Genomic DNA, 25,225 nt, shown 5'->3' with positions numbered 1-25,225 from the left:
TCGACTTTGTTGCCGCTTGCTCTTCTTTTGCTTTATTACTTCTACAACTACGGGAATGAAGATTATCAGAAGGAGATCTTCAATAAAATGTTGTGAGATGTGCAGAGGAGGGAAGTCTTTCATGATTTAGGAGGTCAAAAGGAGATGAACATCCATGAAATGTCGAAAATGGTTTTGACAAGATGCTTACAGCACCTGGTATTCCCAAGCGGTCTCCCATCCAGGTACTAACCAGGCCCAACCCTGCTTAGCTTCCGAGATCAGACGAGATTGGGCGTTTTCAGGGTAGTATGGCCGTGAGCATCATTGTCGCTGAACAAATCCCCTTTGGAAATCCGAACGGTCCATAGTCTTGCATGTGGATCGTGTATTTGGATATTTGGATCGGGTGTGGAGGGTGAGGGGTCCTCTTTGGAGAACCCTTCGTTAAAGGAGTCGACTTTGTTGCCGCTTGCTCTTCTTTTGCTTTATTACTTCTACAACTACGGGAATGAAGATTATCAGAAGGAGAGCTTCAATAAAATGTTGTGAGATGTGCAGAGGAGGGAAGTCTTTCATGATTTAGGAGGTCAAAAGGAGATGAACATCCATGAAATGTCGAAAATGGTTTTGACAAGATGCTTACAGCACCTGGTATTCCCAAGCGGTCTCCCATCCAGGTACTAACCAGGCCCAACCCTGCTTAGCTTCCGAGATCAGACGAGATCGGGCGTTTTCAGGGTAGTATGGCCGTGAGCAACATTGTCGCTGAACAAATCCCCTTTGGAAATCCGAACGGTCCATAGTATTGCATGTGGATCGTGTATTTGGATATTTGGATCGGGTGTGGAGGGTGAGGGGTCCTCTTTGGAGAACCCTTCGTTAAAGGAGTCGACTTTGTTGCCGCTTGCTCTTCTTTTGCTTTATTACTTCTACAACTACGGGAATGAAGATTATCAGAAGGAGAGCTTCAATAAAATGTTGTGAGATGTGCAGAGGAGGGAAGTCTTTCATGATTTAGGAGGTCAAAAGGAGATGAACATCCATGAAATGTCCAAAATGGTTTTGACAAGATGCTTACAGCACCTGGTATTCCCAAGCGGTCTCCCATCCAGGTACTAACCAGGCCCAACCCTGCTTAGCTTCCGAGATCAGGCGAGATTGGGCGTTTTCAGGGTAGTATGGCCGTGAGCAACATTGTCGCTGAACAAATCCCCTTTGGAAATCCGAACGGTCCATAGTTTTGCATGTGGATCGTGTATTTGGATATTTGGATCGGGTGTGGAGGGTGAGGGGTCCTCTTTGGAGAACCCTTCGTTAAAGGAGTCGACTTTGTTGCCGCTTGCTCTTCTTTTGCTTTATTACTTCTACAACTACGGGAATGAAGATTATCAGAAGGAGAGCTTCAATAAAATGTTGTGAGATGTGCAGAGGAGGGAAGTCTTTCATGATTTAGGAGGTCAAAAGGAGATGAACATCCATGAAATGTCGAAAATGGTTTTGACAAGATGCTTACAGCACCTGGTATTCCAAAGCGGTCTCCCATCCAGGTACTAACCAGGCCCAACCCTGCTTAGCTTCCGAGATCAGACGAGATCGGACGTTTTCGGGGTAGTATGGCCGTGAGCAGCATTGTCGCTGAACAAATCCCCTTTGGAAATCCGAACGGTCCATAGTCTTGCATGTGGATCGTGTATTTGGATATTTGGATCGGGTGTGGAGGGTGAGGGGTCCTCTTTGGAGAACCCTTCGTTAAAGGAGTCAACTTTGTTGCCGCTTGCTCCTCTTTTGCTTTATTACTTCTACAACTACGGGAATGAAGATTATCAGAAGGAGAGCTTCAATAAAATGTTGTGAGATGTGCAGAGGAGGGAAGTCTTTCATGATTTAGGAGGTCAAAAGGAGATGAACATCCATGAAATGTCGAAAATGGTTTTGACAAGATGCTTACAGCACCTGGTATTCCAAAGCGGTCTCCCATCCAGGTACTAACCAGGCCCAACCCTGCTTAGCTTCCGAGATCAGACGAGATCGGACGTTTTCGGGGTAGTATGGCCGTGAGCAGCATTGTCGCTGAACAAATCCCCTTTGGAAATCCGAACGGTCCATAGTCTTGCATGTGGATCGTGTATTTGGATATTTGGATCGGGTGTGGAGGGTGAGGGGTCCTCTTTGGAGAACCCTTCGTTAAAGGAGTCAACTTTGTTGCCGCTTGCTCCTCTTTTGCTTTATTACTTCTACAACTACGGGAATGAAGATTATCAGAAGGAGAGCTTCAATAAAATGTTGTGAGATGTGCAGAGGAGGGAAGTCTTTCATGATTTAGGAGGTCAAAAGGAGATGAACATCCATGAAATGTCGAAAATGGTTTTGACAAGATGCTTACAGCACCTGGTATTCCCAAGCGGTCTCCCATCCAGGTACTAACCAGGTCAAACCCTGCTTAGCTTCCGAGATCAGACGAGATCGGGCGTTTTCAGGGTAGTATGGCCGTGAGCAACATTGTCGCTGAACAAATCCCCTTTGGAAATCCGAACGGTCCATAGTCTTGCATGTGGATCGTGTATTTGGATATTTGGATCGGGTGTGGAGGGTGAGGGGTCCTCTTTGGAGAACCCTTCGTTAAAGGAGTCGACTTTGTTGCCGCTTGCTCTTCTTTTGCTTTATTACTTCTACAACTACGGGAATGAGATGTGCAGAGGAGGGAAGTCTTTCATGATTTAGGAGGTCAAAAGGAGATGAACATCCATAAAATGTCGAAAATGGTTTTGACAAGATGCTTACAGCACCTGGTATTCCCAATCGGTCTCCCATCCAGGTACTAACCAGGCCAAACCCTTCTTAGCTTCCGAGATCAGACGAGATCGGGCGTTTTCAGGGTAGTATGGCCGTGAGCAACATTGCCGCTGAACAAATCCCCTTTGGAAATCCGAACGGTCCATAGTCTTGCATGTGGATCGTGTATTTGGATATTTGGATCGGGTGTGGAGGGTGAGGGGTCCTCTTTGGAGAACCCTTCGTTAAAGGAGTCAACTTTGTTGCCGCTTGCTCCTCTTTTGCTTTATTACTTCTACAACTACGGGAATGAAGATTATCAGAAGGAGAGCTTCAATAAAATGTTGTGAGATGTGCAGAGGAGGGAAGTCTTTCATGATTTAGGAGGTCAAAAGGAGATGAACATCCATGAAATGTCGAAAATGGTTTTGACAAGATGCTTACAGCACCTGGTATTCCCAAGCGGTCTCCCATCCAGGTACTAACCAGGCCCAACCCTGCTTAGCTTCCGAGATCAGACGAGATCGGGCGTTTTCAGGGTAGTATGGCCGTGAGCAACATTGTCGCTGAACAAATCCCCTTTGGAAATCCGAACGGTCCATAGTCTTGCATGTGGATCGTGTATTTGGATATTTGGATCGGGTGTGGAGGGTGAGGGGTCCTCTTTGGAGAACCCTTCGTTAAAGGAGTCGACTTTGTTGCCGCTTGCTCTTCTTTTGCTTTATTACTTCTACAACTACGGGAATGAAGATTATCAGAAGGAGAGCTTCAATAAAATGTTGTGAGATGTGCAGAGGAGGGAAGTCTTTCATGATTTAGGAGGTCAAAAGGAGATGAACATCCATAAAATGTCGAAAATGGTTTTGACAAGATGCTTACAGCACCTGGTATTCCCAAGCGGTCTCCCATCCAGGTACTAACCAGGCCCAACCCTTCTTAGCTTCCGAGATCAGACGAGATCGGGCGTTTTCAGGGTAGTATGGCCGTGAGCAACATTGCCGCTGAACAAATCCCCTTTGGAAATCCGAACGGTCCATAGTCTTGCATGTGGATCGTGTATTTGGATATTTGGATCGGGTGTGGAGGGTGAGGGGTCCTCTTTGGAGAACCCTTCGTTAAAGGAGTCGACTTTGTTGCCGCTTGCTCTTCTTTTGCTTTATTACTTCTACAACTACGGGAATGAAGATTATCAGAAGGAGAGCTTCAATAAAATGTTGTGAGATGTGCAGAGGAGGGAAGTCTTTCATGATTTAGGAGGTCAAAAGGAGATGAACATCCATGAAATGTCGAAAATGGTTTTGACAAGATGCTTACAGCACCTGGTATTCCCAAGCGGTCTCCCATCCAGGTACTAACCAGGCCCAAACCTGCTTAGCTTCCGAGATCAGACGAGATCGGGCGTTTTCAGGGTAGTATGGCCGTGAGCAACATTGTTGCTGAACAAATCCCCTTTGGAAATCCGAACGGTCCATAGTCTTGCATGTGGATCGTGTATTTGGATATTTGGATCGGGTGTGGAGGGTGAGGGGTCCTCTTTGGAGAACCCTTCGTTAAAGGAGTCGACTTTGTTGCCGCTTGCTCTTCTTTTGCTTTATTACTTCTACAACTACGGGAATGAAGATTATCAGAAGGAGAGCTTCAATAAAATGTTGTGAGATGTGCAGAGGAGGGAAGTCTTTCATGATTTAGGAGGTCAAAAGGAGATGAACATCCATGAAATGTCGAAAATGGTTTTGACAAGATGCTTACAGCACCTGGTATTCCCAAGCGGTCTCCCATCCAGGTACTAACCAGGCCCAACCCTGCTTAGCTTCCGAGATCAGACGAGATCGGGCGTTTTCAGGGTAGTATGGCCGTGAGCAACAATGCCGCTGAACAAATCCCCTTTGGAAATCCGAACGGTCCATAGTCTTGCATGTGGATCGTGTATTTGGATATTTGGATCGGGTGTGGAGGGTGAGGGGTCCTCTTTGGAGAACCCTTCGTTAAAGGAGTCGACTTTGTTGCCGCTTGCTCCTCTTTTGCTTTATTACTTCTACAACTACGGGAATGAAGATTATCAGAAGGAGAGCTTCAATAAAATGTTGTGAGATGTGCAGAGGAGGGAAGTCTTTCATGATTTAGGAGGTCAAAAGGAGATGAACATCCATGAAATGTCGAAAATGGTTATGACAAGATGCTTACAGCACCTGGTATTCCCAAGCGGTCTCCCATCCAGGTACTAACCAGGCCCAACCCTGCTTAGCTTCCGAGATCAGACGAGATCGGGCGTTTTCAGGGTAGTATGGCCGTGAGCAACATTTTCGCTGAACAAATCCCCTTTGGAAATCCGAACGGTCCATAGTCTTGCATGTGGATCGTGTATTTGGATATTTGGATCGGGTGTGGAGGGTGAGGGGTCCTCTTTGGAGAACCCTTCGTTAAAGGAGTCGACTTTGTTGCCGCTTGCTCTTCTTTTGCTTTATTACTTCTACAACTACGGGAATGAAGATTATCAGAAGGAGAGCTTCAATAAAATGTTGTGAGATGTGCAGAGGAGGGAAGTCTTTCATGATTTAGGAGGTCAAAAGGAGATGAACATCCATGAAATGTCGAAAATGGTTTTGACAAGATGCTTACAGCACCTGGTATTCCCAAGCGGTCTCCCATCCAGGTACTAACCAGGCCCAACCCTGCTTAGCTTCCGAGATCAGACGAGATCGGGCGTTTTCAGGGTAGTATGGCCGTGAGCAACAATGCCGCTGAACAAATCCCCTTTGGAAATCCGAACGGTCCATAGTCTTGCATGTGGATCGTGTATTTGGATATTTGGATCGGGTGTGGAGGGTGAGGGGTCCTCTTTGGAGAACCCTTCGTTAAAGGAGTCGACTTTGTTGCCGCTTGCTCCTCTTTTGCTTTATTACTTCTACAACTACGGGAATGAAGATTATCAGAAGGAGAGCTTCAATAAAATGTTGTGAGATGTGCAGAGGAGGGAAGTCTTTCATGATTTAGGAGGTCAAAAGGAGATGAACATCCATGAAATGTCGAAAATGGTTATGACAAGATGCTTACAGCACCTGGTATTCCCAAGCGGTCTCCCATCCAGGTACTAACCAGGCCCAACCCTGCTTAGCTTCCGAGATCAGACGAGATCGGGCGTTTTCAGGGTAGTATGACCGTGAGCAACATTTTCGCTGAACAAATCCCCTTTGGAAATCCGAACGGTCCATAGTCTTGCATGTGGATCGTGTATTTGGATATTTGGATCGGGTGTGGAGGGTGAGGGGTCCTCTTTGGAGAACCCTTCGTTAAAGGAGTCGACTTTGTTGCCGCTTGCTCTTCTTTTGCTTTATTACTTCTACAACCACGGGAATGAAGATTATCAGAAGGAGAGCTTCAATAAAATGTTGTGAGATGTGCAGAGGAGGGAAGTCTTTCATGATTTAGGAGGTCAAAAGGAGATGAACATCCATGAAATGTCGAAAATGGTTTTGACAAGATGCTTACAGCACCTGGTATTCCCAAGCGGTCTCCCATCCAGGTACTAAGCAGGCCCAACCCTGCTTAGCTCCCGGGAGCAGACGAGATCGGGCGTTTTCAGGGTAGTATGGCCGTGAGCAACATTGTCGCTGAACAAATCCCCTTTGGAAATCCGAACGGTCCATAGTCTTGCATGTGGATCGTGTATTTGGATATTTGGATCGGGTGTGGAGGGTGAGGGGTCCTCTTTGGAGAACCCTTCGTTAAAGGAGTCGACTTTGTTGCCGCTTGCTCTTCTTTTGCTTTATTACTTCTACAACTACGGGAATGAAGATTATCAGAAGGAGAGCTTCAATAAAATGTTGTGAGATGTGCAGAGGAGGGAAGTCTTTCATGATTTAGGAGGTCAAAAGGAGATGAACATCCATGAAATGTCGAAAATGGTTTTGACAAGATGCTTACAGCACCTGGTATTCCCAAGCGGTCTCCCATCCAGGTACTAACCAGGCCCAAACCTGCTTAGCTTCCGAGATCAGACGAGATCGGGCGTTTTCAGGGTAGTATGGCCGTGAGCAACATTGTTGCTGAACAAATCCCCTTTGGAAATCCGAACGGTCCATAGTCTTGCATGTGGATCGTGTATTTGGATATTTGGATCGGGTGTGGAGGGTGAGGGGTCCTCTTTGGAGAACCCTTCGTTAAAGGAGTCGACTTTGTTGCCGCTTGCTCTTCTTTTGCTTTATTACTTCTACAACTACGGGAATGAAGATTATCAGAAGGAGAGCTTCAATAAAATGTTGTGAGATGTGCAGAGGAGGGAAGTCTTTCATGATTTAGGAGGTCAAAAGGAGATGAACATCCATGAAATGTCGAAAATGGTTTTGACAAGATGCTTACAGCACCTGGTATTCCCAAGCGGTCTCCCATCCAGGTACTAACCAGGCCCAACCCTGCTTAGCTTCCGAGATCAGACGAGATCGGGCGTTTTCAGGGTAGTATGGCCGTGAGCAACATTGTCGCTGAACAAATCCCCTTTGGAAATCCGAACGGTCCATAGTCTTGCATGTGGATCGTGTATTTGGATATTTGGATCGGGTGTGGAAGGTGAGGGGTCATCTTTGGAGAACCCTTTGTTAAAGGAGTCGACTTTGTTGCCGCTTGCTCTTCTTTTGCTTTATTACTTCTACAACTACGGGAATGAAGATTATCAGAAGGAGAGCTTCAATAAAATGTTGTGAGATGTGCAGAGGAGGGAAGTCTTTCATGATTTAGGAGGTCAAAAGGAGATGAACATCCATGAAATGTCGAAAATGGTTATGACAAGATGCTTACAGCACCTGGTATTCCCAAGCGGTCTCCCATCCAGGTACTAACCAGGCCCAACCCTCCTTAGCTTCCGAGATCAGACGAGATCGGGCGTTTTCAGGGTAGTATGGCCGTGAGCAACATTGCCGCTGAACAAATCCCCTTTGGAAATCCGAACGGTCCATAGTCTTGCATGTGGATCGTGTATTTGGATATTTGGATCGGGTGTGGAGGGTGAGGGGTCCTCTTTGGAGAACCCTTCGTTAAAGGAGTCGACTTTGTTGCCGCTTGCTCTTCTTTTGCTTTATTACTTCTACAACTACGGGAATGAAGATTATCAGAAGGAGAGCTTCAATAAAATGTTGTGAGATGTGCAGAGGAGGGAAGTCTTTCATGATTTAGGAGGTCAAAAGGAGATGAACATCCATGAAATGTCGAAAATGGTTTTGACAAGATGCTTACAGCACCTGGTATTCCAAAGCGGTCTCCCATCCAGGTACTAACCAGGCCCAACCCTGCTTAGCTTCCGAGATCAGACGAGATCGGGCGTTTTCAGGGTAGTATGGCCGTGAGCAACATTGCCGCTGAACAAATCCCCTTTGGAAATCCGAACGGTCCATAGTCTTGCATGTGGATCGTGTATTTGGATATTTGGATCGGGTGTGGAGGGTGAGGGGTCCTCTTTGGAGAACCCTTCGTTAAAGGAGTCAACTTTGTTGCCGCTTGCTCCTCTTTTTCTTTATTACTTCTACAACTACGGGAATGAAGATTATCAGAAGGAGAGCTTCAATAAAATGTTGTGAGATGTGCAGAGGAGGGAAGTCTTTCATGATTTAGGAGGTCAAAAGGAGATGAACATCCATGAAATGTCGAAAATGGTTTTGACAAGATGCTTACAGCACCTGGTATTCCCAAGCGGTCTCCCATCCAGGTACTAACCAGGCCCAACCCTGCTTAGCTTCCGAGATCAGACGAGATCAGGCGTTTTCAGGGTAGTATGGCCGTGAGCAACATTGTCGCTGAACAAATCCCCTTTGGAAATCCGAACGGTCCATAGTCTTGCATGTGGATCGTGTATTTGGATATTTGGATCGGGTGTGGAGGGTGAGGGGTCCTCTTTGGAGAACCCTTCGTTAAAGGAGTCGACTTTGTTGCCGCTTGCTCTTCTTTTGCTTTATTACTTCTACAACTACGGGAATGAAGATTATCAGAAGGAGAGCTTCAATAAAATGTTGTGAGATGTGCAGAGGACGGAAGTCTTTCATGATTTAGGAGGTCAAAAGGAGATGAACATCCATAAAATGTCGAAAATGGTTTTGACAAGATGCTTACAGCACCTGGTATTCCCAAGCGGTCTCCCATCCAGGTACTAACCAGGCCCAACCCTTCTTAGCTTCCGAGATCAGACGAGATCGGGCGTTTTCAGGGTAGTATGGCCGTGAGCAACATTGCCGCTGAACAAATCCCCTTTGGAAATCCGAACGGTCCATAGTCTTGCATGTGGATCGTGTATTTGGATATTTGGATCGGGTGTGGAGGGTGAGGGGTCCTCTTTGGAGAACCCTTCGTTAAAGGAGTCAACTTTGTTGCCGCTTGCTCCTCTTTTGCTTTATTACTTCTACAACTACGGGAATGAAGATTATCAGAAGGAGAGCTTCAATAAAATGTTGTGAGATGTGCAGAGGAGGGAAGTCTTTCATGATTTAGGAGGTCAAAAGGAGATGAACATCCATGAAATGTCGAAAATGGTTTTGACAAGATGCTTACAGCACCTGGTATTCCCAAGCGGTCTCCCATCCAGGTACTAACCAGGCCCAACCCTGCTTAGCTTCCGAGATCAGACGAGATCGGGCGTTTTCAGGGTAGTATGGCCGTGAGCAACATTGTCGCTGAACAAATCCCCTTTGGAAATCCGAACGGTCCATAGTCTTGCATGTGGATCGTGTATTTGGATATTTGGATCGGGTGTGGAGGGTGAGGGGTCCTCTTTGGAGAACCCTTCGTTAAAGGAGTCGACTTTGTTGCCGCTTGCTCTTCTTTTGCTTTATTACTTCTACAACTACGGGAATGAAGATTATCAGAAGGAGAGCTTCAATAAAATGTTGTGAGATGTGCAGAGGAGGGAAGTCTTTCATGATTTAGGAGGTCAAAAGGAGATGAACATCCATAAAATGTCGAAAATGGTTTTGACAAGATGCTTACAGCACCTGGTATTCCCAAGCGGTCTCCCATCCAGGTACTAACCAGGCCCAACCCTTCTTAGCTTCCGAGATCAGACGAGATCGGGCGTTTTCAGGGTAGTATGGCCGTGAGCAACATTGCCGCTGAACAAATCCCCTTTGGAAATCCGAACGGTCCATAGTCTTGCATGTGGATCGTGTATTTGGATATTTGGATCGGGTGTGGAGGGTGAGGGGTCCTCTTTGGAGAACCCTTCGTTAAAGGAGTCGACTTTGTTGCCGCTTGCTCTTCTTTTGCTTTATTACTTCTACAACTACGGGAATGAAGATTATCAGAAGGAGAGCTTCAATAAAATGTTGTGAGATGTGCAGAGGAGGGAAGTCTTTCATGATTTAGGAGGTCAAAAGGAGATGAACATCCATGAAATGTGGAAAATGGTTTTGACAAGATGCTTACAGCACCTGGTATTCCCAAGCGGTCTCCCATCCAGGTACTAACCAGGCCCAAACCTGCTTAGCTTCCGAGATCAGACGAGATCGGGCGTTTTCAGGGTAGTATGGCCGTGAGCAACATTGTCGCTGAACAAATCCCCTTTGGAAATCCGAACGGTCCATAGTCTTGCATGTGGATCTTGTATTTGGATATTTGGATCGGGTGTGGAGGGTGAGGGGTCCTCTTTGGAGAACCCTTCGTTAAAGGAGTCGACTTTGTTGCCGCTTGCTCCTCTTTTGCTTTATTACTTCTACAACTACGGGAATGAAGATTATCAGAAGGATAGCTTCAATAAAATGTTGTGAGATGTGCAGAGGAGGGAAGTCTTTCATGATTTAGGAGGTCAAAAGGAGATGAACATCCATGAAATGTCGAAAATGGTTTTGACAAGATGCTTACAGCACCTGGTATTCCCAAGCGGTCTCCCATCCAGGTACTAACCAGGCCCAACCCTGCTTAGCTTCCGAGATCAGACGAGATCGGGCGTTTTCAGGGTAGTATGGCCGTGAGCAACAATGCCGCTGAACAAATCCCCTTTGGAAATCCGAACGGTCCATAGTCTTGCTTGTGGATCGTGTATTTGGATATTTGGATCGGGTGTGGAGGGTGAGGGGTCCTCTTTGGAGAACCCTTCGTTAAAGGAGTCGACTTTGTTGCCGCATGCTCTTCTTTTGCTTTATTACTTCTACAACTACGGGAATGAAGATTATCAGAAGGAGAGCTTCAATAAAATGTTGTGAGATGTGCAGAGGAGGGAAGTCTTTCATGATTTAGGAGGTCAAAAGGAGATGAACATCCATGAAATGTCGAAAATGGTTATGACAAGATGCTTACAGCACCTGGTATTCCCAAGCGGTCTCCCATCCAGGTACTAACCAGGCCCAACCCTGCTTAGCTTCCGAGATCAGACGAGATCGGGCGTTTTCAGGGTAGTATGGCCGTGAGCAACATTTTCGCTGAACACATCCCCTTTGGAAATCCGAACGGTCCATAGTCTTGCATGTGGATCGTGTATTTGGATATTTGGATCGGGTGTGGAGGGTGAGGGGTCCTCTTTGGAGAACCCTTCGTTAAAGGAGTCGACTTTGTTGCCGCTTGCTCTTCTTTTGCTTTATTACTTCTACAACCACGGGAATGAAGATTATCAGAAGGAGAGCTTCAATAAAATGTTGTGAGATGTGCAGAGGAGGGAAGTCTTTCATGATTTAGGAGGTCAAAAGGAGATGAACATCCATGAAATGTCGAAAATGGTTTTGACAAGATGCTTACAGCACCTGGTATTCCCAAGCGGTCTCCCATCCAGGTACTAAGCAGGCCCAACCCTGCTTAGCTCCCGGGAGCAGACGAGATCGGGCGTTTTCAGGGTAGTATGGCCGTGAGCAACATTGTCGCTGAACAAATCCCCTTTGGAAATCCGAACGGTCCATAGTCTTGCATGTGGATCGTGTATTTTGATATTTGGATCGGGTGTGGAGGGTGAGGGGTCCTCTTTGGAGAACCCTTCGTTAAAGGAGTCGACTTTGTTGCCGCTTGCTCTTCTTTTGCTTTATTACTTCTACAACTACGGGAATGAAGATTATCAGAAGGAGAGCTTCAATAAAATGTTGTGAGATGTGCAGAGGAGGGAAGTCTTTCATGATTTAGGAGGTCAAAAGGAGATGAACATCCATGAAATGTCGAAAATGGTTTTGACAAGATGCTTACAGCACCTGGTATTCCCAAGCGGTCTCCCATCCAGGTACTAACCAGGCCCAAACCTGCTTAGCTTCCGAGATCAGACGAGATCGGGCGTTTTCAGGGTAGTATGGCCGTGAGCAACATTGTCGCTGAACAAATCCCCTTTGGAAATCCGAACGGTCCATAGTCTTGCATGTGGACCGTGTATTTGGATATTTGGATCGGGTCTGGAGGGTGAGGGGTCCTCTTTGGAGAACCCTTCGTTAAAGGAGTCGACTTTGTTGCCGCTTGCTCTTCTTTTGCTTTATTACTTCTACAACTACGGGAATGAAGATTATCAGAAGGAGAGCTTCAATAAAATGTTGTGAGATGTGCAGAGGAGGGAAGTCTTTCATGATTTAGGAGGTCAAAAGGAGATGAACATCCATGAAATGTCGAAAATGGTTTTGACAAGATGCTTACAGCACCTGGTATTCCCAAGCGGTCTCCCATCCAGGTACTAACCAGGCCCAACCCTGCTTAGCTTCCGAGATCAGACGAGATCGGGCGTTTTCAGGGTAGTATGGCCGTGAGCAACATTGTTGCTGAACAAATCCCCTTTGGAAATCCGAACGGTCCATAGTCTTGCATGTGGATCGTGTATTTGGATATTTGGATCGGGTGTGGAAGGTGAGGGGTCCTCTTTGGAGAACCCTTTGTTAAAGGAGTCGACTTTGTTGCCGCTTGCTCTTCTTTTGCTTTATTACTTCTACAACTACGGGAATGAAGATTATCAGAAGGAGAGCTTCAATAAAATGTTGTGAGATGTGCAGAGGAGGGAAGTCTTTCATGATTTAGGAGGTCAAAAGGAGATGAACATCCATGAAATTTTGAAAATGGTTATGACAAGATGCTTACAGCACCTGGTATTCCCAAGCGGTCTCCCATCCAGGTACTAACCAGGCCCAACCCTGCTTAGCTTCCGAGATCAGACGAGATCGGGCGTTTTCAGGGTAGTATGGCCGTGAGCAACATTTTCGCTGAACAAATCCCCTTTGGAAATCCGAACGGTCCATAGTCTTGCATGTGGATCGTGTATTTGGATATTTGGATCGGGTGTGGAGGGTGAGGGGTCCTCTTTGGAGAACCCTTCGTTAAAGGAGTCGACTTTGTTGCCGCTTGCTCTTCTTTTGCTTTATTACTTCTACAACTACGGGAATGAAGATTATCAGAAGGAGAGCTTCAATAAAATGTTGTGAGATGTGCAGAGGAGGGAAGTCTTTCATGATTTAGGAGGTCAAAAGGAGATGAACATCCATCAAATGTCGAAAATGGTTTTGACAAGATGCTTACAGCACCTGGTATTCCCAAGCGGTCTCCCATCCAGGTACTAACCAGGCCCAACCCTGCTTAGCTTCCGAGATCAGACGAGATCGGGCGTTTTCAGGGTAGTATGGCCGTGAGCAACATTGTCGCTGAACAAATCCCCTTTGGAAATCCGAACGGTCCATAGTCTTGAATGTGGATCGTGTATTTGGATATTTGGATCGGGTGTGGAGGGTGAGGGGTCCTCTTTGGAGAACCCTTCGTTAAAGGAGTCGACTTTGTTGCCGCTTGCTCTTCTTTTGCTTTATTACTTCTACAACTACGGGAATGAAGATTATCAGAAGGAGAGCTTCAATAAAATGTTGTGAGATGTGCAGAGGAGGGAAGTCTTTCATGATTTTTTAGGTCATAAGGAGATGAACATCCATGAAATGTCGAAAATTGTTTTGACAAGATGCTTACAGCACCTGGTATTCCCAAGCGGTCTCCCCTCCAGGTAATAACCAGGCCCAACCCTGCTTAGCTTCCGAGATCAGACGAGATCGGGCGTTTTCAGGGTAGTATGGCCGTGAGCAACATTGTCGCTGAACAAATCCCCTTTGGAAATCCAAACGGTCCATAGTCTTGCATGTGGATCGTGTATTTGGATATTTGGATCGGGTGTGGAGGGTGAGGGGTCCTCTTTGGAGAACCCTTCGTTAAAGGAGTCGACTTTGTTGCCGCTTGCTCTTCTTTTGCTTTATTACTTCTACAACTACGGGAATGAAGATTATCAGAAGGAGAGCTTCAAAAAAATGTTGTGAGATGTGCAGAGGAGGGAAGTCTTTCATGATTTTTTAGGTCATAAGGAGATGAACATCCATGAAATGTCGAAAATGGTTTTGACAAGATGCTTACAGCACCTGGTATTCCCAAGCGGTCTCCCATCCAGGTACTAACCAGGCCCAACCCTGCTTAGCTTCCGAGATCAGACGAGATCGGGCGTTTTCAGGGTAGTATGGCCGTGAGCAACATTGTCGCTGAACAAATCCCCTTTGGAAATCCGAACGGTCCATAGTCTTGAATGTGGATCGTGTATTTGGATATTTGGATCGGGTGTGGAGGGTGAGGGGTCCTCTTTGGAGAACCCTTCGTTAAAGGAGTCGACTTTGTTGCCGCTTGCTCTTCTTTTGCTTTATTACTTCTACAACTACGGGAATGAAGATTATCAGAAGGAGAGCTTCAATAAAATGTTGTGAGATGTGCAGAGGAGGGAAGTCTTTCATGATTTTTTAGGTCATAAGGAGATGAACATCCATGAAATGTCGAAAATTGTTTTGACAAGATGCTTACAGCACCTGGTATTCCCAAGCGGTCTCCCCTCCAGGTAATAACCAGGCCCAACCCTGCTTAGCTTCCGAGATCAGACGAGATCGGGCGTTTTCAGGGTAGTATGGCCGTGAGCAACATTGTCGCTGAACAAATCCCCTTTGGAAATCCAAACGGTCCATAGTCTTGCATGTGGATCGTGTATTTGGATATTTGGATCGGGTGTGGAGGGTGAGGGGTCCTCTTTGGAGAACCCTTCGTTAAAGGAGTCGACTTTGTTGCCGCTTGCTCTTCTTTTGCTTTATTACTTCTACAACTACGGGAATGAAGATTATCAGAAGGAGAGCTTCAATAAAATGTTGTGAGATGTGCAGAGGAGGGAAGTCTTTCATGATTTAGGAGGTCAAAAGGAGATGAACATCCATGAAATGTCGAAAATGGTTTTGACAAGATGCTTACAGCACCTGGTATTCCCAAGCGGTCTCCCATCCAGGTACTAACCAGGCCCAACCCTGCTTAGCTTCCGAGATCAGACGAGATCGGGCGTTTTCAGGGTAGTATGGCCGTGAGCAACATTGTCGCTGAACAAATCCCCTTTGGGAATCCGAACGGTCCATAGTCTTGAATGTGGATCGTGTATTTGGATATTTGGATCGGGTGTGGAGGGTGAGGGGTCCTCTTTGGAGAACCCTTCGTTAAAGGAGTCGACTTTGTTGCCGCTTGCTCTTCTTTTGCTTTATTACTTCTACAACTACGGGAATGAAGATTATCAGAAGGAGAGCTTCAAAAAAATGTTGTGAGATGTGCAGAGGAGGGAAGTCTTTCATGATTTTTTAGGTCATAAGGAGATGAACATCCATGAAATGTCGAAAATGGTTTTGACAAGATGCTTACAGCACCTGGTATTCCCAAGCGGTCTCCCATCCAGGTACTAACCAGGCCCAACCCTGCTTAGCTTCCGAGATCAGACGAGATCGGGCGTTTTCAGGGTAGTATGGCCGTGAGCAACATTGTCGCTGAACAAATCCCCTTTGGAAATCCGAACGGTCCATAGTCTTGCATGTGGATCGTGTATTTGGATATTTGGATCGGGTGTGGAGGGTGAGGGGTCCTCTTTGGAGAACCCTTCGTTAAAGGAGTCGACTTTGTTGCCGCTTGCTCTTCTTTTGCTTTATTACTTCTACAACTACGGGAATGAAGATTATCAGAAGGAGAGCTTCAATAAAATGTTGTGAGATGTGCAGAGGAGGGAAGTCTTTCATGATTTAAGAGGTCAAAAGGAGATGAACATCCATGAAAGGTCGAAAATGGTTTTGACAAGATGCTTACAGCACCTGGTATTCCCAAGCGGTCTCCCATCCAGGTACTAACCAGGCCCAACCCTGCTTAGCTTCCGAGATCAGACGAGATCGGGCGTTTTCAGGGTAGTATGGCCGTGAGCAACATTGTCGCTGAACAAATCCCCTTTGGAAATCCGAACGGTCCATAGTCTTGCATGTGGATCGTGTATTTGGATATTTGGATTGGGTGTGGAGGGTGAGGGGTCCTCTTTGGAGAACCCTTCGTTAAAGGAGTCGACTTTGTTGCCGCTTGCTCTTCTTTTGCTTTATTACTTCTACAACTACGGGAATGAAGATTATCAGAAGGAGAGCTTCAATAAAATGTTGTGAGATGTGCAGAGGAGGGAAGTCTTTCATGATTTAGGAGGTCAAAAGGAGATGAACATCCATGAAATGTCGAAAATGGTTTTGACAAGATGCTTACAGCACCTGGTATTCCAAAGCGGTCTCCCATCCAGGTACTAACCAGGCCCAACCCTGCTTAGCTTCCGAGATCAGACGAGATCGGACGTTTTCGGGGTAGTATGGCCGTGAGCAGCATTGTCGCTGAACAAATCCCCTTTGGAAATCCGAACGGTCCATAGTCTTGCATGTGGATCGTGTATTTGGATATTTGGATCGGGTGTGGAGGGTGAGGGGTCCTCTTTGGAGAACCCTTCGTTAAAGGAGTCAACTTTGTTGCCGCTTGCTCCTCTTTTGCTTTATTACTTCTACAACTACGGGAATGAAGATTATCAGAAGGAGAGCTTCAATAAAATGTTGTGAGATGTGCAGAGGAGGGAAGTCTTTCATGATTTAGGAGGTCAAAAGGAGATGAACATCCATGAAATGTCGAAAATGGTTTTGACAAGATGCTTACAGCACCTGGTATTCCCAAGCGGTCTCCCATCCAGGTACTAACCAGGCCCAACCCTGCTTAGCTTCCGAGATCAGACGAGATCGGGCGTTTTCAGGGTAGTATGGCCGTGAGCAACATTGTCGCTGAACAAATCCCCTTTGGAAATCCGAACGGTCCATAGTCTTGCATGTGGATCGTGTATTTGGATATTTGGATCGGGTGTGGAGGGTGAGGGGTCCTCTTTGGAGAACCCTTCGTTAAAGGAGTCGACTTTGTTGCCGCTTGCTCTTCTTTTGCTTTATTACTTCTACAACTACGGGAATGAAGATTATCAGAAGGAGAGCTTCAATAAAATGTTGTGAGATGTGCAGAGGAGGGAAGTCTTTCATGATTTAGGAGGTCAAAAGGAGATGAACATCCATAAAATGTCGAAAATGGTTTTGACAAGATGCTTACAGCACCTGGTATTCCCAAGCGGTCTCCCATCCAGGTACTAACCAGGCCAAACCCTTCTTAGCTTCCGAGATCAGACGAGATCGGGCGTTTTCAGGGTAGTATGGCCGTGAGCAACATTGCCGCTGAACAAATCCCCTTTGGAAATCCGAACGGTCCATAGTCTTGCATGTGGATCGTGTATTTGGATATTTGGATCGGGTGTGGAGGGTGAGGGGTCCTCTTTGGAGAACCCTTCGTTAAAGGAGTCAACTTTGTTGCCGCTTGCTCCTCTTTTGCTTTATTACTTCTACAACTACGGGAATGAAGATTATCAGAAGGAGAGCTTCAATAAAATGTTGTGAGATGTGCAGAGGAGGGAAGTCTTTCATGATTTAGGAGGTCAAAAGGAGATGAACATCCATGAAATGTCGAAAATGGTTTTGACAAGATGCTTACAGCACCTGGTATTCCCAAGCGGTCTCCCATCCAGGTACTAACCAGGCCCAACCCTGCTTAGCTTCTGAGATCAGACGAGATCGGGCGTTTTCAGGGTAGTATGGCCGTGAGCAACATTGTCGCTGAACAAATCCCCTTTGGAAATCCGAACGGTCCATAGTCTTGCATGTGGATCGTGTATTTGGATATTTGGATCGGGTGTGGAGGGTGAGGGGTCCTCTTTGGAGAACCCTTCGTTAAAGGAGTCGACTTTGTTGCCGCTTGCTCTTCTTTTGCTTTATTACTTCTACAACTACGGGAATGAAGATTATCAGAAGGAGAGCTTCAATAAAATGTTGTGAGATGTGCAGAGGAGGGAAGTCTTTCATGATTTAGGAGGTCAAAAGGAGATGAACATCCATGAAATGTCGAAAATGGTTTTGACAAGATGCTTACAGCACCTGGTATTCCCAAGCGGTCTCCCATCCAGGTACTAACCAGGCCCAACCCTGCTTAGCTTCCGAGATCAGACGAGATCGGGCGTTTTCAGGGTAGTATGGCCGTGAGCAACATTGTCGCTGAACAAATCCCCTTTGGAAATCCGAACGGTCCATAGTCTTGCATGTGGATCGTGTATTTGGATATTTGGATCGGGTGTGGAGGGTGAGGGGTCCTCTTTGGAGAACCCTTCGTTAAAGGAGTCGACTTTGTTGCCGCTTGCTCTTCTTTTGCTTTATTACTTCTACAACTACGGGAATGAAGATTATCAGAAGGAGAGCTTCAATAAAATGTTGTGAGATGTGCAGAGGAGGGAAGTCTTTCATGATTTAGGAGGTCAAAAGGAGATGAACATCCATGAAATGTCGAAAATGGTTTTGACAAGAAGCTTACAGCACCTGGTATTCCCAAGCGGTCTCCCATCCAGGTACTAACCAGGCCCAACCCTGCATAGCTTCCGAGATACGCCGAGATCGGGCGTTTTCAGGGTAGTATGGCCGTGAGCAACATTGTCACTGAACAAATCCCCTTTGGAAATCCGAACGGTCCATAGTCTTGCATGTGGATCGTGTATTTGGATCGGGTGTGGAGGGTGAGGGGTCCTCTTTGGAGAACCTTTCGTTAAAGGAGTCGACTTTGTTGCCGCTTGCTCTTCTTTTGCTTTATTACTTCTACAACTACGGGAATGAAGATTATCAGAAGGAGAGCTTCAATAAAATGTTGTGAGATGTGCAGAGGAGGGAAGTCTTTCATGATTTAGGAGGTCAAAAGGAGATGAACATCCATGAAATGTCGAAAATGGTTTTGACAAGATGCTTACAGCACCTGGTATTCCCAAGCGGTCTCCCATCCAGGTACTAACCAGGCCCAACCCTGCTTAGCTTCCGAGATCAGACGAGATCGGGCGTTTTCAGGGTAGTATGGCCGTGAGCAACAACGCCGCTGAACAAATCCCCTTTGGAAATCCGAACGGTCCATAGTCTTGCTTGTGGATCGTGTATTTGGATATTTGGATCGGGTGTGGAGGGTGAGGGGTCCTCTTTGGAGAACCCTTCGTTAAAGGAGTCGACTTTGTTGCCGCATGCTCTTCTTTTGCTTTATTACTTCTACAACTACGGGAATGAAGATTATCAGAAGGAGAGCTTCAATAAAATGTTGTGAGATGTGCAGAGGAGGGAAGTCTTTCATGATTTAGGAGGTCAAAAGGAGATGAACATCCATGAAATGTCGAAAATGGTTATGACAAGATGCTTACAGCACCTGGTATTCCCAAGCGGTCTCCCATCCAGGTACTAACCAGGCCCAACCCTGCTTAGCTTCCGAGATCAGACGAGATCGGGCGTTTTCAGGGTAGTATGGCCGTGAGCAACATTTTCGCTGAACACATCCCCTTTGGAAATCCGAACGGTCCATAGTCTTGCATGTGGATCGTGTATTTGGATATTTGGATCGGGTGTGGAGGGTGAGGGGTCCTCTTTGGAGAACCCTTCGTTAAAGGAGTCGACTTTGTTGCCGCTTGCTCTTCTTTTGCTTTATTACTTCTACAACCACGGGAATGAAGATTATCAGAAGGAGAGCTTCAATAAAATGTTGTGAGATGTGCAGAGGAGGGAAGTCTTTCATGATTTAGGAGGTCAAAAGGAGATGAACATCCATGAAATGTCGAAAATGGTTTTGACAAGATGCTTACAGCACCTGGTATTCCCAAGCGGTCTCCCATCCAGGTACTAAGCAGGCCCAACCCTGCTTAGCTTCCGAGATCAGACGAGATCGGGCGTTTTCAGGGTAGTATGGCCGTGAGCAACATTGTTGCTGAACAAATCCCCTTTGGAAATCCGAACGGTCCATAGTCTTGCATGTGGATCGTGTATTTGGATATTTGGATCGGGTGTGGAAGGTGAGGGGTCCTCTTTGGAGAACCCTTTGTTAAAGGAGTCGACTTTGTTGCCGCTTGCTCTTCTTTTGCTTTATTACTTCTACAACTACGGGAATGAAGATTATCAGAAGGAGAGCTTCAATAAAATGTTGTGAGATGTGCAGAGGAGGGAAGTCTTTCATGATTTAGGAGGTCAAAAGGAGATGAACATCCATGAAATGTCGAAAATGGTTATGACAAGATGCTTACAGCACCTGGTATTCCCAAGCGGTCTCCCATCCAGGTACTAACCAGGCCCAACCCTGCTTAGCTTCCGAGATCAGACGAGATCGGGCGTTTTCAGGGTAGTATGGCCGTGAGCAACATTTTCGCTGAACAAATCCCCTTTGGAAATCCGAACGGTCCATAGTCTTGCATGTGGATCGTGTATTTGGATATTTGGATCGGGTGTGGAGGGTGAGGGGTCCTCTTTGGAGAACCCTTCGTTAAAGGAGTCGACTTTGTTGCCGCTTGCTCTTCTTTTGCTTTATTACTTCTACAACTACGGGAATGAAGATTATCAGAAGGAGAGCTTCAATAAAATGTTGTGAGATGTGCAGAGGAGGGAAGTCTTTCATGATTTAGGAGGTCAAAAGGAGATGAACATCCATCAAATGTCGAAAATGGTTTTGACAAGATGCTTACAGCACCTGGTATTCCCAAGCGGTCTCCCATCCAGGTACTAACCAGGCCCAACCCTGCTTAGCTTCCGAGATCAGACGAGATCGGGCGTTTTCAGGGTAGTATGGCCGTGAGCAACATTGTCGCTGAACAAATCCCCTTTGGAAATCCGAACGGTCCATAGTCTTGAATGTGGATCGTGTATTTGGATATTTGGATCGGGTGTGAAGGGTGAGGGGTCCTCTTTGGAGAACCCTTCGTTAAAGGAGTCGACTTTGTTGCCGCTTGCTCTTCTTTTGCTTTATTACTTCTACAACTACGGGAATGAAGATTATCAGAAGGAGAGCTTCAATAAAATGTTGTGAGATGTGCAGAGGAGGGAAGTCTTTCATGATTTTTTAGGTCATAAGGAGATGAACATCCATGAAATGTCGAAAATTGTTTTGACAAGATGCTTACAGCACCTGGTATTCCCAAGCGGTCTCCCCTCCAGGTAATAACCAGGCCCAACCCTGCTTAGCTTCCGAGATCAGACGAGATCGGGCGTTTTCAGGGTAGTATGGCCGTGAGCAACATTGTCGCTGAACAAATCCCCTTTGGAAATCCAAACGGTCCATAGTCTTGCATGTGGATCGTGTATTTGGATATTTGGATCGGGTGTGGAGGGTGAGGGGTCCTCTTTGGAGAACCCTTCGTTAAAGGAGTCGACTTTGTTGCCGCTTGCTCTTCTTTTGCTTTATTACTTCTACAACTACGGGAATGAAGATTATCAGAAGGAGAGCTTCAAAAAAATGTTGTGAGATGTGCAGAGGAGGGAAGTCTTTCATGATTTTTTAGGTCATAAGGAGATGAACATCCATGAAATGTCGAAAATGGTTTTGACAAGATGCTTACAGCACCTGGTATTCCCAAGCGGTCTCCCATCCAGGTACTAACCAGGCCCAACCCTGCTTAGCTTCCGAGATCAGACGAGATCGGGCGTTTTCAGGGTAGTATGGCCGTGAGCAACATTGTCGCTGAACAAATCCCCTTTGGAAATCCGAACGGTCCATAGTCTTGAATGTGGATCGTGTATTTGGATATTTGGATCGGGTGTGGAGGGTGAGGGGTCCTCTTTGGAGAACCCTTCGTTAAAGGAGTCGACTTTGTTGCCGCTTGCTCTTCTTTTGCTTTATTACTTCTACAACTACGGGAATGAAGATTATCAGAAGGAGAGCTTCAATAAAATGTTGTGAGATGTGCAGAGGAGGGAAGTCTTTCATGATTTTTTAGGTCATAAGGAGATGAACATCCATGAAATGTCGAAAATTGTTTTGACAAGATGCTTCCAGCACCTGGTATTCCCAAGCGGTCTCCCCTCCAGGTAATAACCAGGCCCAACCCTGCTTAGCTTCCGAGATCAGACGAGATCGGGCGTTTTCAGGGTAGTATGGCCGTGAGTAACATTGTCGCTGAACAAATCCCCTTTGGAAATCCAAACGGTCCATAGTCTTGCATGTGGATCGTGTATTTGGATATTTGGATCGGGTGTGGAGGGTGAGGGGTCCTCTTTGGAGAACCCTTCGTTAAAGGAGTCGACTTTGTTGCCGCTTGCTCTTCTTTTGCTTTATTACTTCTACAACTACGGGAATGAAGATTATCAGAAGGAGAGCTTCAATAAAATGTTGTGAGATGTGCAGAGGAGGGAAGTCTTTCATGATTTAGGAGGTCAAAAGGAGATGAACATCCATGAAATGTCGAAAATGGTTTTGACAAGATGCTTACAGCACCTGGTATTCCCAAGCGGTCTCCCATCCAGGTACTAACCAGGCCCAACCCTGCTTAGCTTCCGAGATCAGACGAGATCGGGCGTTTTCAGGGTAGTATGGCCGTGAGCAACATTGTCGCTGAACAAATCCCCTTTGGAAATCCGAACGGTCCATAGTCTTGAATGTGGATCGTGTATTTGGATATTTGGATCGGGTGTGGAGGGTGAGGGGTCCTCTTTGGAGAACCCTTCGTTAAAGGAGTCGACTTTGTTGCCGCTTGCTCTTCTTTTGCTTTATTACTTCTACAACTACGGGAATGAAGATTATCAGAAGGAGAGCTTCAAAAAAATGTTGTGAGATGTGCAGAGGAGGGAAGTCTTTCATGATTTTTTAGGTCATAAGGAGATGAACATCCATGAAATGTCGAAAATGGTTTTGACAAGATGCTTACAGCACCTGGTATTCCCAAGCGGTCTCCCATCCAGGTACTAACCAGGCCCAACCCTGCTTAGCTTCCGAGATCAGACGAGATCGGGCGTTTTCAGGGTAGTATGGCCATGAGCAACATTGTCGCTGAACAAATCCCCTTTGGAAATCCGAACGGTCCATAGTCTTGCATGTGGATCGTGTATTTGGATATTTGGATCGGGTGTGGAGGGTGAGGGGTCCTCTTTGGAGAACCCTTCGTTAAAGGAGTCGACTTTGTTGCCGCTTGCTCTTCTTTTGCTTTATTACTTCTACAACTACGGGAATGAAGATTATCAGAAGGAGAGCTTCAATAAAATGTTGTGAGATGTGCAGAGGAGGGAAGTCTTTCATGATTTAAGAGGTCAAAAGGAGATGAACATCCATGAAAGGTCGAAAATGGTTTTGACAAGATGCTTACAGCACCTGGTATTCCCAAGCGGTCTCCCATCCAGGTACTAACCAGGCCCAACCCTGCTTAGCTTCCGAGATCAGACGAGATCGGGCGTTTTCAGGGTAGTATGGCCGTGAGCAACATTGTCGCTGAACAAATCCCCTTTGGAAATCCGAACGGTCCATAGTCTTGCATGTGGATCGTGTATTTGGATATTTGGATTGGGTGTGGAGGGTGAGGGGTCCTCTTTGGAGAACCCTTCGTTAAAGGAGTCGACTTTGTTGCCGCTTGCTCTTCTTTTGCTTTATTACTTCTACAACTACGGGAATGAAGATTATCAGAAGGAGAGCTTCAATAAAATGTTGTGAGATGTGCAGAGGAGGGAAGTCTATCATGATTTAGGAGGTCAAAAGGAGATGAACATCCATGAAAGGTCGAAAATGATTTTGACAAGATGCTTACAGCACCTGGTATTCCCAAGCAGTCTCCCATCCAGGTACTAACCAGGCCCAACCCTGCTTAGCTTCCGAGATCAGACGAGATCGGGCGTTTTCAGGGTAGTATGGCCGTGAGCAACATTGCCGCTGAACAAATCCCCTTTGGAAATCCGAACGGTCCATAGTCTTGCATGTGGATCGTGTATTTGGATATTTGGATCGGGTGTGGAGGGTGAGGGGTCCTCTTTGGAGAACCCTTCGTTAAAGGAGTCGACTTTGTTGCCGCTTGCTCTTCTTTTGCTTTATTACTTCTACAACTACGGGAATGAAGATTATCAGAAGGAGAGCTTCAATAAAATGTTGTGAGATGTGCAGAGGAGGGAAGTCTTTCATGATTTAGGAGGTCAAAAGGAGATGAACATCCATCAAATGTCGAAAATGGTTTTGACAAGATGCTTACAGCACCTGGTATTCCCAAGCGGTCTCCCATCCAGGTACTAACCAGGCCCAACCCTGCTTAGCTTCCGAGATCAGACGAGATCGGGCGTTTTCAGGGTAGTATGGCCGTGAGCAACATTGTCGCTGAACAAATCCCCTTTGGAAATCCGAACGGTCCATAGTCTTGAATGTGGATCGTGTATTTGGATATTTGGATCGGGTGTGGAGGGTGAGGGGTCCTCTTTGGAGAACCCTTCGTTAAAGGAGTCGACTTTGTTGCCGCTTGCTCTTCTTTTGCTTTATTACTTCTACAACTACGGGAATGAAGATTATCAGAAGGAGAGCTTCAATAAAATGTTGTGAGATGTGCAGAGGAGGGAAGTCTTTCATGATTTTTTAGGTCATAAGGAGATGAACATCCATGAAATGTCGAAAATTGTTTTGACAAGATGCTTACAGCACCTGGTATTCCCAAGCGGTCTCCCCTCCAGGTAATAACCAGGCCCAACCCTGCTTAGCTTCCGAGATCAGACTAGATCGGGCGTTTTCAGGGTAGTATGGCCGTGAGCAACATTGTCGCTGAACAAATCCCCTTTGGAAATCCAAACGGTCCATAGTCTTGCATGTGGATCGTGTATTTGGATATTTGGATCGGGTGTGGAGGGTGAGGGGTCCTCTTTGGAGAACCCTTCGTTAAAGGAGTCGACTTTGTTGCCGCTTGCTCTTCTTTTGCTTTATTACTTCTACAACTACGGGAATGAAGATTATCAGAAGGAGAGCTTCAAAAAAATGTTGTGAGATGTGCAGAGGAGGGAAGTCTTTCATGATTTTTTAGGTCATAAGGAGATGAACATCCATGAAATGTCGAAAATGGTTTTGACAAGATGCTTACAGCACCTGGTATTCCCAAGCGGTCTCCCATCCAGGTACTAACCAGGCCCAACCCTGCTTAGCTTCCGAGATCAGACGAGATCGGGCGTTTTCAGGGTAGTATGGCCGTGAGCAACATTGTCGCTGAACAAATCCCCTTTGGAAATCCGAACGGTCCATAGTCTTGAATGTGGATCGTGTATTTGGATATTTGGATCGGGTGTGGAGGGTGAGGGGTCCTCTTTGGAGAACCCTTCGTTAAAGGAGTCGACTTTGTTGCCGCTTGCTCTTCTTTTGCTTTATTACT

At 46.2% G+C, this 25,225-nt stretch overlaps 53 non-coding genes and 5 pseudogenes across 53 annotated transcripts; all 58 read right to left on the bottom strand.

Annotated features, from left to right (window-relative positions):
• Window positions 1-183: 183 nt before the first annotated feature.
• On the bottom strand, window positions 184-302 carry LOC144070191 (5S ribosomal RNA). The gene has a single exon (XR_013299128.1). It is a non-coding gene; the product is annotated as a 5S ribosomal RNA (ribosomal RNA).
• A 316-nt stretch (window positions 303-618) lies between these two features.
• LOC144069484 (5S ribosomal RNA) lies at window positions 619-737 on the bottom strand. Its single transcript, XR_013298544.1, has one exon. It is a non-coding gene; the product is annotated as a 5S ribosomal RNA (ribosomal RNA).
• Window positions 738-1,053: 316 nt separating this feature from the next.
• Window positions 1,054-1,172, bottom strand: LOC144069504 (5S ribosomal RNA). Its single transcript, XR_013298563.1, has one exon. It is a non-coding gene; the product is annotated as a 5S ribosomal RNA (ribosomal RNA).
• A 316-nt stretch (window positions 1,173-1,488) lies between these two features.
• LOC144069542 (5S ribosomal RNA) lies at window positions 1,489-1,607 on the bottom strand. Its single transcript, XR_013298598.1, has one exon. It is a non-coding gene; the product is annotated as a 5S ribosomal RNA (ribosomal RNA).
• A 316-nt stretch (window positions 1,608-1,923) lies between these two features.
• Window positions 1,924-2,042, bottom strand: LOC144069541 (5S ribosomal RNA). The gene has a single exon (XR_013298597.1). It is a non-coding gene; the product is annotated as a 5S ribosomal RNA (ribosomal RNA).
• Window positions 2,043-2,358: 316 nt separating this feature from the next.
• Window positions 2,359-2,477, bottom strand: LOC144070120 (5S ribosomal RNA). Its single transcript, XR_013299062.1, has one exon. It is a non-coding gene; the product is annotated as a 5S ribosomal RNA (ribosomal RNA).
• Window positions 2,478-2,756: 279 nt separating this feature from the next.
• On the bottom strand, window positions 2,757-2,875 carry LOC144069500 (5S ribosomal RNA). The gene has a single exon (XR_013298559.1). It is a non-coding gene; the product is annotated as a 5S ribosomal RNA (ribosomal RNA).
• A 316-nt stretch (window positions 2,876-3,191) lies between these two features.
• On the bottom strand, window positions 3,192-3,310 carry LOC144069473 (5S ribosomal RNA). The gene has a single exon (XR_013298532.1). It is a non-coding gene; the product is annotated as a 5S ribosomal RNA (ribosomal RNA).
• Window positions 3,311-3,626: 316 nt separating this feature from the next.
• On the bottom strand, window positions 3,627-3,745 carry LOC144070103 (5S ribosomal RNA). The gene has a single exon (XR_013299046.1). It is a non-coding gene; the product is annotated as a 5S ribosomal RNA (ribosomal RNA).
• Window positions 3,746-4,061: 316 nt separating this feature from the next.
• On the bottom strand, window positions 4,062-4,180 carry LOC144070137 (5S ribosomal RNA). The gene has a single exon (XR_013299078.1). It is a non-coding gene; the product is annotated as a 5S ribosomal RNA (ribosomal RNA).
• A 316-nt stretch (window positions 4,181-4,496) lies between these two features.
• LOC144069461 (5S ribosomal RNA) lies at window positions 4,497-4,615 on the bottom strand. The gene has a single exon (XR_013298520.1). It is a non-coding gene; the product is annotated as a 5S ribosomal RNA (ribosomal RNA).
• Window positions 4,616-4,931: 316 nt separating this feature from the next.
• Window positions 4,932-5,050, bottom strand: LOC144069449 (5S ribosomal RNA). The gene has a single exon (XR_013298509.1). It is a non-coding gene; the product is annotated as a 5S ribosomal RNA (ribosomal RNA).
• A 316-nt stretch (window positions 5,051-5,366) lies between these two features.
• Window positions 5,367-5,485, bottom strand: LOC144069438 (5S ribosomal RNA). The gene has a single exon (XR_013298498.1). It is a non-coding gene; the product is annotated as a 5S ribosomal RNA (ribosomal RNA).
• Window positions 5,486-5,801: 316 nt separating this feature from the next.
• On the bottom strand, window positions 5,802-5,920 carry LOC144069924 (5S ribosomal RNA). The gene has a single exon (XR_013298873.1). It is a non-coding gene; the product is annotated as a 5S ribosomal RNA (ribosomal RNA).
• Window positions 5,921-6,236: 316 nt separating this feature from the next.
• Window positions 6,237-6,355, bottom strand: LOC144069723 (5S ribosomal RNA; annotated as a pseudogene).
• A 316-nt stretch (window positions 6,356-6,671) lies between these two features.
• LOC144070136 (5S ribosomal RNA) lies at window positions 6,672-6,790 on the bottom strand. Its single transcript, XR_013299077.1, has one exon. It is a non-coding gene; the product is annotated as a 5S ribosomal RNA (ribosomal RNA).
• A 316-nt stretch (window positions 6,791-7,106) lies between these two features.
• LOC144069427 (5S ribosomal RNA) lies at window positions 7,107-7,225 on the bottom strand. Its single transcript, XR_013298487.1, has one exon. It is a non-coding gene; the product is annotated as a 5S ribosomal RNA (ribosomal RNA).
• Window positions 7,226-7,541: 316 nt separating this feature from the next.
• Window positions 7,542-7,660, bottom strand: LOC144070183 (5S ribosomal RNA). The gene has a single exon (XR_013299121.1). It is a non-coding gene; the product is annotated as a 5S ribosomal RNA (ribosomal RNA).
• A 316-nt stretch (window positions 7,661-7,976) lies between these two features.
• Window positions 7,977-8,095, bottom strand: LOC144070007 (5S ribosomal RNA). The gene has a single exon (XR_013298954.1). It is a non-coding gene; the product is annotated as a 5S ribosomal RNA (ribosomal RNA).
• Window positions 8,096-8,411: 316 nt separating this feature from the next.
• On the bottom strand, window positions 8,412-8,530 carry LOC144069992 (5S ribosomal RNA). Its single transcript, XR_013298938.1, has one exon. It is a non-coding gene; the product is annotated as a 5S ribosomal RNA (ribosomal RNA).
• Window positions 8,531-8,846: 316 nt separating this feature from the next.
• Window positions 8,847-8,965, bottom strand: LOC144070102 (5S ribosomal RNA). The gene has a single exon (XR_013299045.1). It is a non-coding gene; the product is annotated as a 5S ribosomal RNA (ribosomal RNA).
• A 316-nt stretch (window positions 8,966-9,281) lies between these two features.
• On the bottom strand, window positions 9,282-9,400 carry LOC144069416 (5S ribosomal RNA). Its single transcript, XR_013298475.1, has one exon. It is a non-coding gene; the product is annotated as a 5S ribosomal RNA (ribosomal RNA).
• Window positions 9,401-9,716: 316 nt separating this feature from the next.
• LOC144070100 (5S ribosomal RNA) lies at window positions 9,717-9,835 on the bottom strand. Its single transcript, XR_013299043.1, has one exon. It is a non-coding gene; the product is annotated as a 5S ribosomal RNA (ribosomal RNA).
• A 316-nt stretch (window positions 9,836-10,151) lies between these two features.
• LOC144070135 (5S ribosomal RNA) lies at window positions 10,152-10,270 on the bottom strand. Its single transcript, XR_013299076.1, has one exon. It is a non-coding gene; the product is annotated as a 5S ribosomal RNA (ribosomal RNA).
• Window positions 10,271-10,586: 316 nt separating this feature from the next.
• Window positions 10,587-10,705, bottom strand: LOC144070270 (5S ribosomal RNA). Its single transcript, XR_013299205.1, has one exon. It is a non-coding gene; the product is annotated as a 5S ribosomal RNA (ribosomal RNA).
• A 316-nt stretch (window positions 10,706-11,021) lies between these two features.
• LOC144070258 (5S ribosomal RNA) lies at window positions 11,022-11,140 on the bottom strand. Its single transcript, XR_013299194.1, has one exon. It is a non-coding gene; the product is annotated as a 5S ribosomal RNA (ribosomal RNA).
• Window positions 11,141-11,456: 316 nt separating this feature from the next.
• On the bottom strand, window positions 11,457-11,575 carry LOC144069721 (5S ribosomal RNA; annotated as a pseudogene).
• Window positions 11,576-11,891: 316 nt separating this feature from the next.
• Window positions 11,892-12,010, bottom strand: LOC144070134 (5S ribosomal RNA). Its single transcript, XR_013299075.1, has one exon. It is a non-coding gene; the product is annotated as a 5S ribosomal RNA (ribosomal RNA).
• A 316-nt stretch (window positions 12,011-12,326) lies between these two features.
• LOC144070247 (5S ribosomal RNA) lies at window positions 12,327-12,445 on the bottom strand. Its single transcript, XR_013299183.1, has one exon. It is a non-coding gene; the product is annotated as a 5S ribosomal RNA (ribosomal RNA).
• A 316-nt stretch (window positions 12,446-12,761) lies between these two features.
• Window positions 12,762-12,880, bottom strand: LOC144070235 (5S ribosomal RNA). The gene has a single exon (XR_013299172.1). It is a non-coding gene; the product is annotated as a 5S ribosomal RNA (ribosomal RNA).
• A 316-nt stretch (window positions 12,881-13,196) lies between these two features.
• On the bottom strand, window positions 13,197-13,315 carry LOC144070224 (5S ribosomal RNA). The gene has a single exon (XR_013299161.1). It is a non-coding gene; the product is annotated as a 5S ribosomal RNA (ribosomal RNA).
• Window positions 13,316-13,631: 316 nt separating this feature from the next.
• LOC144069464 (5S ribosomal RNA) lies at window positions 13,632-13,750 on the bottom strand. The gene has a single exon (XR_013298523.1). It is a non-coding gene; the product is annotated as a 5S ribosomal RNA (ribosomal RNA).
• A 316-nt stretch (window positions 13,751-14,066) lies between these two features.
• LOC144070212 (5S ribosomal RNA) lies at window positions 14,067-14,185 on the bottom strand. Its single transcript, XR_013299149.1, has one exon. It is a non-coding gene; the product is annotated as a 5S ribosomal RNA (ribosomal RNA).
• A 316-nt stretch (window positions 14,186-14,501) lies between these two features.
• LOC144069463 (5S ribosomal RNA) lies at window positions 14,502-14,620 on the bottom strand. Its single transcript, XR_013298522.1, has one exon. It is a non-coding gene; the product is annotated as a 5S ribosomal RNA (ribosomal RNA).
• Window positions 14,621-14,936: 316 nt separating this feature from the next.
• On the bottom strand, window positions 14,937-15,055 carry LOC144070201 (5S ribosomal RNA). The gene has a single exon (XR_013299138.1). It is a non-coding gene; the product is annotated as a 5S ribosomal RNA (ribosomal RNA).
• A 316-nt stretch (window positions 15,056-15,371) lies between these two features.
• Window positions 15,372-15,490, bottom strand: LOC144070190 (5S ribosomal RNA). The gene has a single exon (XR_013299127.1). It is a non-coding gene; the product is annotated as a 5S ribosomal RNA (ribosomal RNA).
• Window positions 15,491-15,806: 316 nt separating this feature from the next.
• On the bottom strand, window positions 15,807-15,925 carry LOC144070178 (5S ribosomal RNA). The gene has a single exon (XR_013299116.1). It is a non-coding gene; the product is annotated as a 5S ribosomal RNA (ribosomal RNA).
• A 316-nt stretch (window positions 15,926-16,241) lies between these two features.
• Window positions 16,242-16,360, bottom strand: LOC144069540 (5S ribosomal RNA). The gene has a single exon (XR_013298596.1). It is a non-coding gene; the product is annotated as a 5S ribosomal RNA (ribosomal RNA).
• Window positions 16,361-16,676: 316 nt separating this feature from the next.
• LOC144070166 (5S ribosomal RNA) lies at window positions 16,677-16,795 on the bottom strand. The gene has a single exon (XR_013299105.1). It is a non-coding gene; the product is annotated as a 5S ribosomal RNA (ribosomal RNA).
• A 316-nt stretch (window positions 16,796-17,111) lies between these two features.
• LOC144070252 (5S ribosomal RNA) lies at window positions 17,112-17,230 on the bottom strand. Its single transcript, XR_013299188.1, has one exon. It is a non-coding gene; the product is annotated as a 5S ribosomal RNA (ribosomal RNA).
• Window positions 17,231-17,546: 316 nt separating this feature from the next.
• Window positions 17,547-17,665, bottom strand: LOC144070116 (5S ribosomal RNA). Its single transcript, XR_013299058.1, has one exon. It is a non-coding gene; the product is annotated as a 5S ribosomal RNA (ribosomal RNA).
• A 316-nt stretch (window positions 17,666-17,981) lies between these two features.
• Window positions 17,982-18,100, bottom strand: LOC144070154 (5S ribosomal RNA). The gene has a single exon (XR_013299094.1). It is a non-coding gene; the product is annotated as a 5S ribosomal RNA (ribosomal RNA).
• A 316-nt stretch (window positions 18,101-18,416) lies between these two features.
• LOC144069760 (5S ribosomal RNA) lies at window positions 18,417-18,535 on the bottom strand (annotated as a pseudogene).
• Window positions 18,536-18,843: 308 nt separating this feature from the next.
• On the bottom strand, window positions 18,844-18,962 carry LOC144070142 (5S ribosomal RNA). The gene has a single exon (XR_013299083.1). It is a non-coding gene; the product is annotated as a 5S ribosomal RNA (ribosomal RNA).
• Window positions 18,963-19,278: 316 nt separating this feature from the next.
• On the bottom strand, window positions 19,279-19,397 carry LOC144070131 (5S ribosomal RNA). Its single transcript, XR_013299072.1, has one exon. It is a non-coding gene; the product is annotated as a 5S ribosomal RNA (ribosomal RNA).
• Window positions 19,398-19,713: 316 nt separating this feature from the next.
• Window positions 19,714-19,832, bottom strand: LOC144070086 (5S ribosomal RNA). The gene has a single exon (XR_013299030.1). It is a non-coding gene; the product is annotated as a 5S ribosomal RNA (ribosomal RNA).
• A 316-nt stretch (window positions 19,833-20,148) lies between these two features.
• On the bottom strand, window positions 20,149-20,267 carry LOC144070119 (5S ribosomal RNA). Its single transcript, XR_013299061.1, has one exon. It is a non-coding gene; the product is annotated as a 5S ribosomal RNA (ribosomal RNA).
• Window positions 20,268-20,583: 316 nt separating this feature from the next.
• LOC144070108 (5S ribosomal RNA) lies at window positions 20,584-20,702 on the bottom strand. The gene has a single exon (XR_013299050.1). It is a non-coding gene; the product is annotated as a 5S ribosomal RNA (ribosomal RNA).
• Window positions 20,703-21,018: 316 nt separating this feature from the next.
• LOC144069462 (5S ribosomal RNA) lies at window positions 21,019-21,137 on the bottom strand. Its single transcript, XR_013298521.1, has one exon. It is a non-coding gene; the product is annotated as a 5S ribosomal RNA (ribosomal RNA).
• Window positions 21,138-21,453: 316 nt separating this feature from the next.
• Window positions 21,454-21,572, bottom strand: LOC144070095 (5S ribosomal RNA). The gene has a single exon (XR_013299038.1). It is a non-coding gene; the product is annotated as a 5S ribosomal RNA (ribosomal RNA).
• A 316-nt stretch (window positions 21,573-21,888) lies between these two features.
• LOC144069747 (5S ribosomal RNA) lies at window positions 21,889-22,007 on the bottom strand (annotated as a pseudogene).
• A 316-nt stretch (window positions 22,008-22,323) lies between these two features.
• LOC144070083 (5S ribosomal RNA) lies at window positions 22,324-22,442 on the bottom strand. The gene has a single exon (XR_013299027.1). It is a non-coding gene; the product is annotated as a 5S ribosomal RNA (ribosomal RNA).
• Window positions 22,443-22,758: 316 nt separating this feature from the next.
• Window positions 22,759-22,877, bottom strand: LOC144069947 (5S ribosomal RNA). Its single transcript, XR_013298896.1, has one exon. It is a non-coding gene; the product is annotated as a 5S ribosomal RNA (ribosomal RNA).
• Window positions 22,878-23,193: 316 nt separating this feature from the next.
• LOC144070071 (5S ribosomal RNA) lies at window positions 23,194-23,312 on the bottom strand. Its single transcript, XR_013299016.1, has one exon. It is a non-coding gene; the product is annotated as a 5S ribosomal RNA (ribosomal RNA).
• Window positions 23,313-23,628: 316 nt separating this feature from the next.
• LOC144070015 (5S ribosomal RNA) lies at window positions 23,629-23,747 on the bottom strand. The gene has a single exon (XR_013298961.1). It is a non-coding gene; the product is annotated as a 5S ribosomal RNA (ribosomal RNA).
• A 316-nt stretch (window positions 23,748-24,063) lies between these two features.
• Window positions 24,064-24,182, bottom strand: LOC144070060 (5S ribosomal RNA). The gene has a single exon (XR_013299005.1). It is a non-coding gene; the product is annotated as a 5S ribosomal RNA (ribosomal RNA).
• Window positions 24,183-24,498: 316 nt separating this feature from the next.
• Window positions 24,499-24,617, bottom strand: LOC144069686 (5S ribosomal RNA; annotated as a pseudogene).
• Window positions 24,618-24,933: 316 nt separating this feature from the next.
• On the bottom strand, window positions 24,934-25,052 carry LOC144070048 (5S ribosomal RNA). Its single transcript, XR_013298993.1, has one exon. It is a non-coding gene; the product is annotated as a 5S ribosomal RNA (ribosomal RNA).
• Between the last annotated feature and the right edge of the window lie 173 nt (window positions 25,053-25,225).

This window comes from Stigmatopora argus, chromosome 24, assembly GCF_051989625.1.
Source record: "Stigmatopora argus isolate UIUO_Sarg chromosome 24, RoL_Sarg_1.0, whole genome shotgun sequence".
NCBI classification, from domain to species: domain Eukaryota; kingdom Metazoa; phylum Chordata; class Actinopteri; order Syngnathiformes; family Syngnathidae; genus Stigmatopora; species Stigmatopora argus.
The sequence above is the reverse complement of the archived record's forward strand: the minus strand, read 5'-3'. Positions and strand labels throughout refer to the sequence as shown.